This window comes from Pleurodeles waltl, chromosome 7, assembly GCF_031143425.1.
Source record: "Pleurodeles waltl isolate 20211129_DDA chromosome 7, aPleWal1.hap1.20221129, whole genome shotgun sequence".
In the NCBI taxonomy this organism is placed as follows: Eukaryota; Metazoa; Chordata; class Amphibia; order Caudata; family Salamandridae; genus Pleurodeles; species Pleurodeles waltl.
In genome coordinates, this window is record NC_090446.1 from 1484132640 (window position 1) to 1484145219 (window position 12580).

Genomic DNA, 12580 nt, shown 5'->3' on the forward strand with positions numbered 1-12580 from the left:
ATTTCTGTGGCAGAAAGTTCTGGAATCTGAGAGGAGCCACAAATTTCCTCCCACCCAGCGTTCCCCCAAGTCTCCTGATAAAAATGATACCTCACTTGTGTGGGTAGGCCTAGCGCCCGCGACAGGAAACGCCCCAAAGCGCAACGTGGACACATCCAAATTTTTGGAAGAAAACAGAGGTGTTTTTTGCGAAGTGCCTACCTGTAGATTTTGGCCTCTAGCTCAGCCGGCACCTAGAGAAACCTACCAAACCTGTGCATTTCTGAAAGCTAGAGACCAAGGGGAATCCAAGGAGGGGTGACTTGCGGGGCTCGGACCAGGTTCTGTTACCCAGAATCCTTTGCAAATCTCAAAATTTGGCTAAAAAAACACATGTTCCTCACATTTCTGTGGCAGAAAGTTCTGGAATCTGAGAGGAGCCACAAATTTCCTTCCACCCAGCGTTCCCCCAAGTCTCCCGATAACAATGATACCTCACTTGTGTGGGTAGGCCTAGCGCCCGGGACAGGAAACGCCCCAAAGCGCAACGTGGACACATCCAAATTTTTGGAAGAAAACAGAGGTGTTTTTTGCGAAGTGCCTACCTGTAGATTTTGGCCTCTAGCTCAGCCGGCACCTAGGGAAACCTACCAAACCTGTGCATTTCTGAAAACTAGAGACCAAGGGGAATCCATGGAGGGGTGACTTGCGGGGCTCGGACCAGGTTCTGTTACCCAGAATCCTTTGCAAATCTCAAAATTTGGCTAAAAAAACACATGTTCCTCACATTTCTGTGGCAGAAAGTTCTGGAATCTGAGAGGAGCCACAAATTTCCTTCCACCTAGCGTTCCCCCAAGTCTCCCGATAACAATGATACCTCACTTGTGTGGGTAGGCCTAGCGCCCGGGACAGGAAACGCCCCAAAGCGCAACGTGGACACATCAAAATTTTTGGAAGAAAACAGAGGTGTTTTTTGCGAAGTGCCTACCTGTAGATTTTGGCCTCTAGCTCAGCCGGCACCTAGGGAAATCTACCAAACCTGTGCATTTCTGAAAACTAGAGACCTAGGGGAATCCAAGGAGGGGTGACTTGCGGGGCTCGGACCAGGTTCTGTTACCCAGAATCCTTTGCAAACCTCAAAATTTGGCTACAAAAACACATGTTCCTCACATTTCTGTGGCAGAAAGTTCTGGAATCTGAGAGGAGCCACAAATTTCCTTCCACCCAGCGTTCCCCCAAGTCTCCTGATAAAAATGATACCTCACTTGTGTGGGTAGGCCTAGCGCCCGCGACAGGAAACGCCCCAAAGCGCAACGTGGACACATCCAAATTTTTGGAAGAAAACAGAGGTGTTTTTTGCGAAGTGCCTACCTGTAGATTTTGGCCTCTAGCTCAGCCGGCACCTAGGGAAACCTACCAAACCTGTGCATTTCTGAAAACTAGAGACCAAGGGGAATCCAAGGAGGGGTGACTTGCGGGGCTCGGACCAGGTTCTGTTACCCAGAATCCTTTGCAAATCTCAAAATTTGGCTAAAAAAACACATGTTCCTCACATTTCTGTGGCAGAAAGTTCTGGAATCTGAGAGGAGCCACAAATTTCCTTCCACCCAGCGTTCCCCCAAGTCTCCCGATAACAATGATACCTCACTTGTGTGGGTAGGCCTAGCGCCCGGGACAGGAAACGCCCCAAAGCGCAACGTGGACACATCCAAATTTTTGGAAGAAAACAGAGGTGTTTTTTGCGAAGTGCCTACCTGTAGATTTTGGCCTCTAGCTCAGCCGGCACCTAGGGAAACCTACCAAACCTGTGCATTTCTGAAAACTAGAGACCTAGGGGAATCCAAGATGGGGTGACTTGCGGGGCTCGGACCAGGTTCTGTTACCCAGAATCCTTTGCAAACCTCAAAATTTGGCTAAAAAAACACATGGTCCTCACATTTCTGTGGCAGAAAGTTCTGGAATCTGAGAGGAGCCACAAATTTCCTTCCACCCAGCGTTCCCCCAAGTCTCCCGATAAAAATGATACCTCACTTGTGTGGGTAGGCCTAGCGCCCGCGACAGGAAACACCCCAAAGCGCAACTTGGACACATCCAAAACTTTAGAAGAAAACAGAGGTGTTTTTTGCGAAGTGCCTACCTGTAGATTTTGGCCTCTAGCTCAGCCGGCACCTAGGGAAATCTACCAAACCTGTGCATTTCTGAAAACTAGAGACCTAGGGGAATAAAAGGAGGGGTGACTTGCGGGGCTCGGACCAGGTTCTGTTACCCAGAATCCTTTGCAAACCTCAAAATTTGGCTACAAAAACACATGTTCCTCACATTTCTGTGGCAGAAAGTTCTGGAATCTGAGAGGAGCCACAAATTTCCTTCCACCCAGCGTTCCCCCAAGTCTCCTGATAAAAATGATACCTCACTTGTGTGGGTAGGCCTAGCGCCCGCGACAGGAAACGCCCCAAAGCGCAACGTGGACACATCCAAATTTTTGGAAGAAAACAGAGGTGTTTTTTGCGAAGTGCCTACCTGTAGATTTTGGCCTCTAGCTCAGCCGGCACCTAGGGAAACCTACCAAACCTCTGCATTTCTGAAAACTAGAGACCAAGGGGAATCCAAGGAGGGGTGACTTGCGGGGCTCGGACCAGGTTCTGTTACCCAGAATCCTTTGCAAATCTCAAAATTTGGCTAAAAAAACACATGTTCCTCACATTTCTGTGGCAGAAAGTTCTGGAATCTGAGAGGAGCCACAAATTTCCTTCCACCCAGCGTTCCCCCAAGTCTCCCGATAACAATGATACCTCACTTGTGTGGGTAGGCCTAGCGCCCGGGACAGGAAACGCCCCAAAGCGCAACGTGGACACATCCAAATGTTTGGAAGAAAACAGAGGTGTTTTTTGCGAAGTGCCTACCTGTAGATTTTGGCCTCTAGCTCAGCCGGCACCTAGGGAAACCTACCAAACCTGTGCATTTCTGAAAACTAAAGACCTAGGGGAATCCAAGATGGGGTGACTTGCGGGGCTCGGACCAGGTTCTGTTACCCAAAATCCTTTGCAAACCTCAAAATTTGGCTAAAAAAACACATGGTCCTCACATTTCTGTGGCAGAAAGTTCTGGAATCTGAGAGGAGCCACAAATTTCCTTCCACCCAGCGTTCCCCCAAGTCTCCAGATAAAAATGATACCTCACTTGTGTGGGTAGGCCTAGCGCCCGCGACAGGAAACACCCCAAAGTGCAACGTGGACACATCCACATTTTTGGAAGAAAACAGAGGTGTTTTTTGCGAAGTGCCTACCTGTAGGTTTTGGCCTCTAGCTCAGCCGGCACCTAGGGAAACCTACCAAACCTGTGCATTTCTGAAAACTAGAGACCAAGGGGAATCCAAGAAGGGGTGACTTGCGGGGCTCGGACCAGGTTCTGTTACCCAGAATCCTTTGCAAACCTCAAAATTTGGCTAAAAAAACACATGTTCCTCCCATTTCTGTGGCAGAAAGTTCTGGAATCTGAGAGGAGCCACAAATTTCCTTCCACCCGGCGTTCCTCCAAGTCTCCCAATAAAAATGATACCTCACTTGTGTGGGTAGGCCTAGCGTCCGCGACAGGAAACACCCCAAAGTGCAACGTGGACACATCCAAAATTTTGGAAGAAAACAGAGGTGTTTTTTGCGAAGGGCCTACCTGTAGATTTTGGCCTCTAGCTCAGCCGGCACCTAGGGAAACCTACCAAACCTGTGCATTACTGAAAACTAGAGACCTAGGGGAATCCAAGATGGGGTGACTTGCGGGGCTCGGACCAGGTTCTGTTACCCAGAATCCTTTGCAAACCTCAAAATTTGGCTAAAAAAACACATGGTCCTCACATTTCTGTGGCAGAAAGTCCTGGAATCTGAGAGGAGCCACAAATTTCCTTCCACCCAGCGTTCCCCCAAGTCTCCCGATAAAAATGATACCTCACTTGTGTGGGTAGGCCTAGCGCCCGCGACAGGAAACACCCCAAAGCGCAACTTGGACACATCCAAAACTTTGGAAGAAAACAGAGGTGTTTTCCTATAGATTTTGGCCTCTAGCTCATCCGGCACCTAGGGAAACCTACCAAACCTGTGCATTTCTGAAAACTAGAGACCTAGGGGAATCCAAGATGGGGTGACTTGCGGGGCTCGGACCAGGTTCTGTTACCCAAAATCCTTTGCAAACCTCAAAATTTGGCCAAAAAAAACACATGGTCCTCACATTTCTGTGGCAGAAAGTTCTGGAATCTGAGAGGAGCCACAAATTTCCTTCCACCCAGCGTTCCCCCAAGTCTCCCGATAACAATGATACCTCACTTGTGTGGGTAGGCCTAGCGCCTGGGACAGGAAACGCCCCAAAGCGCAACGTGGACACATCAACATTTTTGGAAGAAAACAGAGGTGTTTTTTGCGAAGTGCCTACCTGTAGATTTTGGCCTCTAGCTCAGCCGGCACCTAGGGAAATCTACCAAACCTGTGCATTTCTGAAAACTAGAGACCTAGGGGAATCCAAGGAGGGGTGACTTGCGGGGCTCGGACCAGGTTCTGTTACCCAGAATCCTTTGCAAACCTCAAAATTTGGCTACAAAAACACATGTTCCTCACATTTCTGTGGCAGAAAGTTCTGGAATCTGAGAGGAGCCACAAATTTCCTTCCACCCAGCATTCCCCCAAGTCTCCCGATAAAAATGATACCTCACTTGTGTGGGTAGGCCTAGCGCCCGCGACAGGAAACACCCCAAAGCGCAACTTGGACACATCCAAAACTTTGGAAGAAAACAGAGGTGTTTTCCTGTAGATTTTGGCCTCTAGCTCATCCGGCACCTAGGGAAACCTACCAAACCTGTGCATTTCTGAAAACTAGAGACCTAGGGGAATCCAAGATGGGGTGACTTGCGGGGCTCGGACCAGGTTCTGTTACCCAAAATCCTTTGCAAACCTCAAAATTTGGCCAAAAAAAACACATGGTCCTCACATTTCTGTGGCAGAAAGTTCTGGAATCTGAGAGGAGCCACAAATTTCCTTCCACCCAGCGTTCCCCCAAGTCTCCCGATAACAATGATACCTCACTTGTGTGGGTAGGCATAGCGCCCGGGACAGGAAACGCCCCAAAGCGCAACGTGGACACATCAACATTTTTGGAAGAAAACAGAGGTGTTTTTTGCGAAGTGCCTACCTGTAGATTTTGGCCTCTAGCTCAGCCGGCACCTAGGGAAATCTACCAAACCTGTGCATTTCTGAAAACTAGAGACCTAGGGGAATCCAAGGAGGGGTGACTTGCGGGGCTCGGACCAGGTTCTGTTACCCAGAATCCTTTGCAAACCTCAAAATTTGGCTACAAAAACACATGTTCCTCACATTTCTGTGGCAGAAAGTTCTGGAATCTGAGAGGAGCCACAAATTTCCTTCCACCCAGCGTTCCCCCAAGTCTCCTGATAAAAATGATACCTCACTTGTGTGGGTAGGCCTAGCGCCCGCGACAGGAAACGCCCCAAAGCGCAACGTGGACACATCCAAATTTTTGGAAGAAAACAGAGGTGTTTTTTGCGAAGTGCCTACCTGTAGAGTTTGGCCTCTAGCTCAGCCGGCACCTAGGGAAACCTACCAAACCTGTGCATTTCTGAAAACTAGAGACCAAGGGGAATCCAAGGAGGGGTGACTTGCGGGGCTCGGACCAGGTTCTGTTACCCAGAATCCTTTGCAAATCTCAAAATTTGGCTAAAAAAACACATTTTCCTCACATTTCTGTGGCAGAAAGTTCTGGAATCTGAGAGGAGCCACAAATTTCCTTCCACCCAGCGTTCCCCCAAGTCTCCCGATAACAATGATACCTCACTTGTGTGGGTAGGCCTAGCGCCCGGGACAGGAAACGCCCCAAAGCGCAACGTGGACACATCCAAATTTTTGGAAGAAAACAGAGGTGTTTTTTGCGAAGTGCCTACCTGTAGATTTTGGCCTCTAGCTCAGCCGGCACCTAGGGAAACCTACCAAACCTGTGCATTTCTGAAAACTAGAGACCTAGGGGAATCCAAGATGGGGTGACTTGCGGGGCTCGGACCAGGTTCTGTTACCCAAAATCCTTTGCAAACCTCAAAATTTGGCTAAAAAAACACATGGTCCTCACATTTCTGTGGCAGAAAGTTCTGGAATCTGAGAGGAGCCACAAATTTCCTTCTACCCAGCGTTCCCCCAAGTCTCCCGATAAAAATGATACCTCACTTGTGTGGGTAGGCCTAGCGCCCGCGACAGGAAACACCCCAAAGTGCAACGTGGACACATCCACATTTTTGGAAGAAAACAGAGGTGTTTTTTGCGAAGTGCCTACCTGTAGATTTTGGCCTCTAGCTCAGCCGGCACCTAGGGAAACCTACCAAACCTGTGCATTTCTGAAAACTAGAGACCAAGGGGAATCCAAGGAGGGGTGACTTGCGGGGCTCGGACCAGGTTCTGTTACCCAGAATCCTTTGCAAACCTCAAAATTTGGCTAAAAAAACACATGTTCCTCCCATTTCTGTGGCAGAAATTTCTGGAATCTGAGAGGAGCCACAAATTTCCTTCCACCCGGCGTTCCTCCAAGTCTCCCGATAAAAATGATACCTCACTTGTGTGGGTAGGCCTAGCGCCCGCGACAGGAAACACCCCAAAGTGCAACGTGGACACATCCAAAATTTTGGAAGAAAACAGAGGTGTTTTTTGCGAAGGGCCTACCTGTAGATTTTGGCCTCTAGCTCAGCCGGCACCTAGGGAAACCTACCAAACCTGTGCATTTCTGAAAACTAGAGACCTAGGGGAATCCAAGATGGGGTGACTTGCGGGGCTCGGACCAGGTTCTGTTACCCAGAATCCTTTGCAAACCTCAAAATTTGGCTAAAAAAACACATGGTCCTCACATTTCTGTGGCAGAAAGTCCTGGAATCTGAGAGGAACCACAAATTTCCTTCCACCCAGCGTTCCCCCAAGTCTCCCGATAAAAATGATACCTCACTTGTGTCGGTAGGCCTAGCGCCCGCGACAGGAAACACCCCAAAGTGCAATGTGGACACATCCAAAATTTTGGAAGAAAACAGAGGTGTTTTTTGCGAAGGGCCTACCTGTAGATTTTGGCCTCTAGCTCAGCCGGCACCTAGGGAAACCTACCAAACCTGTGCATTTCTGAAAACTAGAGACCTAGGGGAATCCAAGATGGGGTGACTTGCGGGGCTCGGACCAGGTTCTGTTACCCAGAATCCTTTGCAAACCTCAAAATTTGGCTAAAAAAACACATGGTCCTCACATTTCTGTGGCAGAAAGTTCTGGAATCTGAGAGGAGCAACAAATTTCCTTCCACCCAGCGTTCCCCCAAGTCTCCCGATAACAATGATACCTCACTTGTGTGGGTAGGCCTAGCGCCCGGGACAGGAAACGCCCCATAGCGCAACGTGGACACATCAAAATTTTTGGAAGAAAACAGAGGTGTTTTTTGCGAAGTGCCTACCTGTAGATTTTGGCCTCTAGCTCAGCCGGCACCTAGGGAAATCTACCAAACCTGTGCATTTCTGAAAACTAGAGACCTAGGGGAATCCAAGGAGGGGTGACTTGCGGGGCTCGGACCAGGTTCTGTTACCCAGAATCCTTTGCAAACCTCAAAATTTGGCTACAAAAACACATGTTCCTCACATTTCTGTGGCAGAAAGTTCTGGAATCTGAGAGGAGCCACAGATTTCCTTCCACCCAGCGTTCCCCCAAGTCTCCTGATAAAAATGATACCTCACTTGTGTGGGTAGGCCTAGCGCCCGCGACAGGAAACGCCCCAAAGCGCAACGTGGACACATCAAAATTTTTGGAAGAAAACAGAGGTGTTTTTTGCGAAGTGCCTACCTGTAGAGTTTGGCCTCTAGCTCAGCCGGCACCTAGGGAAACCTACCAAACCTGTGCATTTCTGAAAACTAGAGACCTAGGGGAATCCAAGGAGGGGTGACTTGCGGGGCTCGGACCAGGTTCTGTTACCCAGAATCCTTTGCAAACCTCAAAATTTGGCTAAAAAAACACATGGTCCTCACATTTCTGTGGCAGAAAGTTCTGGAATCTGAGAGGAGCCACAAATTTCCTTCCACCCAGCGTTCCCCCAAGTCTCCCAATAACAATGATACCTCACTTGTGTGGGTAGGCCTAGCGCCCGCGACAGGAAACACCCCAAAGTGCAACGTGGACACATCCAAAATTTTGGAAGAAAACAGAGGTGTTTTTTGCGAAGGGCCTACCTGTAGATTTTGGCCTCTAGCTCAGCCGGCACCTAGGGAAACCTACCAAACCTGTGCATTTCTGAAAACTAGAGACCTAGGGGAATCCAAGATGGGGTGACTTGCGGGGCTCGGACCAGGTTCTGTTACCCAGAATCCTTTGCAAACCTCAAAATTTGGCTAAAAAAACACATGGTCCTGACATTTCTGTGGCAGAAAGTTCTGGAATCTGAGAGGAGCCACAAATTTCCTTCCACCCAGCGTTCCCCCAAGTCTCCCGATAACAATGATACCTCACTTGTGTGGGTAGGCATAGCGCCCGGGACAGGAAACGCCCCAAAGCGCAACGTGGGCACATCAAAATTTTTGGAAGAAAACAGAGGTGTTTTTTGCGAAGTGCCTACCTGTAGATTTTGGCCTCTAGCTCAGCCGGCACCTAGGGAAATCTACCAAACCTGTGCATTTCTGAAAACTAGAGACCTAGGGGAATCCAAGGAGGGGTGACTTGCGGGGCTCGGACCAGGTTCTGTTACCCAGAATCCTTTGCAAACCTCAAAATTTGGCTACAAAAACACATGTTCCTCACATTTCTGTGGCAGAAAGTTCTGGAATCTGAGAGGAGCCACACATTTCCTTCCACCCAGCGTTCCCCCAAGTCTCCTGATAAAAATGATACCTCACTTGTGTGGGTAGGCCTAGCGCCCGCGACAGGAAACGCCCCAAAGCGCAACGTGGACACATCCAAATTTTTGGAAGAAAACAGAGGTGTTTTTTGCGAAGTGCCTACCTGTAGAGTTTGGCCTCTAGCTCAGCCGGCACCTAGGGAAACCTACCAAACCTGTGCATTTCTGAAAACTAGAGACCTAGGGGAATCCAAGATGGGGTGACTTGCGGGGCTCGGACCAGGTTCTGTTACCCAGAATCCTTTGCAAACCTCAAAATTTGGCTAAAAAAACACATGGTCCTCACATTTCTGTGGCAGAAAGTTCTGGAATCTGAGAGGAGCCACAAATTTCCTTCCACCCAGCGTTCCCCAAGTCTCCCAATAACAATGATACCTCACTTGTGTGGGTAGGCCTAGCGCCCGCGACAGGAAACACCCCAAAGTGCAACGTGGACACATCCAAAATTTTGGAAGAAAACAGAGGTGTTTTTTGCGAAGGGCCTACCTGTAGATTTTGGCCTCTAGCTCAGCCGGCACCTAGGGAAACCTACCAAACCTGTGCATTTCTGAAAACTAGAGACCTAGGGGAATCCAAGATGGGGTGACTTGCGGGGCTCGGACCAGGTTCTGTTACCCAGAATCCTTTGCAAACCTCAAAATTTGGCTAAAAAAACACATGGTCCTGACATTTCTGTGGCAGAAAGTTCTGGAATCTGAGAGGAGCCACAAATTTCCTTCCACCCAGCGTTCCCCCAAGTCTCCCGATAACAATGATACCTCACTTGTGTGGGTAGGCATAGCGCCCGGGACAGGAAACGCCCCAAAGCGCAACGTGGGCACATCAAAATTTTTGGAAGAAAACAGAGGTGTTTTTTGCGAAGTGCCTACCTGTAGATTTTGGCCTCTAGCTCAGCCGGCACCTAGGGAAATCTACCAAACCTGTGCATTTCTGAAAACTAGAGACCTAGGGGAATCCAAGGAGGGGTGACTTGCGGGGCTCGGACCAGGTTCTGTTACCCAGAATCCTTTGCAAACCTCAAAATTTGGCTACAAAAACACATGTTCCTCACATTTCTGTGGCAGAAAGTTCTGGAATCTGAGAGGAGCCACAAATTTCCTTCCACCCAGCGTTCCCCCAAGTCTCCTGATAAAAATGATACCTCACTTGTGTGGGTAGGCCTAGCGCCCGCGACAGGAAACGCCCCAAAGCGCAACGTGGACACATCCAAATTTTTGGAAGAAAACAGAGGTGTTTTTTGCGAAGTGCCTACCTGTAGAGTTTGGCCTCTAGCTCAGCCGGCACCTAGGGAAACCTACCAAACCTGTGCATTTCTGAAAACTAGAGACCAAGGGGAATCCAAGGAGGGGTGACTTGCGGGGCTCGGACCAGGTTCTGTTACCCAGAATCCTTTGCAAACCTCAAAATTTGGCTAAAAAAACACATGATCCTCACATTTCTGTGGCAGAAAGTTCTGGAATCTGAGAGGAACCACAAATTTCCTTCCACCCGGCGTTCTTCCAAGTCTCCCGATAAAAATGATACCTCACTTGTGTGGGTAGGCCTAGCGCCCGCGACAGGAAACACCCCAAAGTGCAACGTGGACACATCCAAAATTTTGGAAGAAAACAGAGGTGTTTTTTGCGAAGGGCCTACCTGTAGATTTTGGCCTCTAGCTCAGCCGGCACCTAGGGAAACCTACCAAACCTGTGCATTTCTGAAAACTAGAGACCTAGGGGAATCCAAGATGGGGTGACTTGCGGGGCTCGGACCAGGTTCTGTTACCCAGAATCCTTTGCAAACCTCAAAATTTGGCTAAAAAAACACATGTTCCTCACATTTCTGTGGCAGAAAGTTCTGGAATCTGAGAGGAGCCACAAATTTCCTTCCACCCAGCGTTCCCCCAAGTCTCCTGATAAAAATGAAACCTCACTTGTGTGGGTAGGCCTAGCGCCCGCGACAGGAAACGCCCCAAAGCGCAACGTGGACACATCCAAATTTTTGGAAGAAAACAGAGGTGTTTTTTGCGAAGTGCCTACCTGTAGAGTTTGGCCTCTAGCTTAGCCGGCACCTAGAGAAACCTACCAAACCTGTGCATTTCTGAAAACTAGAGACCAAGGGGAATCCAAGGAGGGGTGACTTGCGGGGCTCGGACCAGGTTCTGTTACCCAGAATCCTTTGCAAACCTCAAAATTTGGCTAAAAAAACACATGGTCCTCACATTTCTGTGGCAGAAAGTTCTGGAATCTGAGAGGAGCCACAAATTTCCTTCCACCCGGCGTTCCTCCAAGTCTCCCGATAAAAATGATACCTCACTTGTGTGGGTAGGCCTAGAGCCCGCGACAGGAAACACCCCAAAGTGCAACGTGGACACATCCAAAATTTTGGAAGAAAACAGAGGTGTTTTTTGCGAAGGGCCTACCTGTAGATTTTGGCCTCTAGCTCAGCCGGCACCTAGGGAAACCTACCAAACCTGTGCATTTCTGAAAACTAGAGACCTAGGGGAATCCAAGATGGGGTGACTTGCGGGGCTCGGACCAGGTTCTGTTACCCAGAATCCTTTGCAAACCTCAAAATTTGGCTAAAAAAACACATGGTCCTCACATTTCTGTGGCAGAAAGTTCTGGAATCTGAGAGGAGCCACAAATTTCCTTCCACCCAGCGTTCCCCCAAGTCTCCCAATAACAATGATACCTCACTTGTGTGGGTAGGCCTAGCGCCCGGGACAGGAAACACCCCAAAGCGCAACTTGGACACATCCAAAACTTTGGAAGAAAACAGAGGTGTTTTTTGCGAAGTGCCTACCTGTAGATTTTGGCCTCTAGCTCATCCGACACCTAGGGAAACCTACCAAACCTGTGCATTTCTGAAAACTAGAGACCTAGGGGAATCCAAGATGGGGTGACTTGCGGGGCTCGGACCAGGTTCTGTTACCCAAAATCCTTTGCAAACCTCAAAATTTGGCTAAAAAAACACATGGTCCTCACATTTCTGTGGGCAGAAAGTTCTGGAATCTGAGAGGAGCCACAAATTTCCTTCCACCCGGCGTTCCCCCAAGTCTCCCGATAAAAATGATACCTCACTTGTGTGGGTAGGCCTAGCGCCCGGGACAGGAAACGCCCCAAAGCGCAACGTGGACACATCAACATTTTTGGAAGAAAACAGAGGTGTTTTATGCGAAGTGCCTACCTGTAGATTTTGGCCTCTAGCTCAGCCGGCACCTAGGGAAATCTACCAAACCTGTGCATTTCTGAAAACTAGAGACCTAGGGGAATCCAAGGAGGGGTGACTTGCGGGGCTCGGACCAGGTTCTGTTACCCAGAATCCTTTGCAAACCTCAAAATTTGGCTACAAAAACACATGTTCCTCACATTTCTGTGGCAGAAAGTTCTGGAATCTGAGAGGAGCCACAAATTTCCTTCCACCCAGCGTTCCCCCAAGTCTCCTGATAAAAATGATACCTCACTTGTGTGGGTAGGCCTAGCGCCCGCGACAGGAAACGCCCCAAAGCGCAATGTGGACACATCAACATTTTTGGAAGATAACAGAGGTGTTTTTTGCGAAGTGCCTACCTGTAGATTTTGGCCTCTAGCTCAGCCGGCACCTAGGGAAACCTACCAAACCTGTGCATTTCTGAAAACTAGAGACCTAGGGGAATCCAAGGAGGGGTGACTTGCGGGGCTCGGACCAGGTTCTGTTACCCAGAATCCTTTGCAAACCT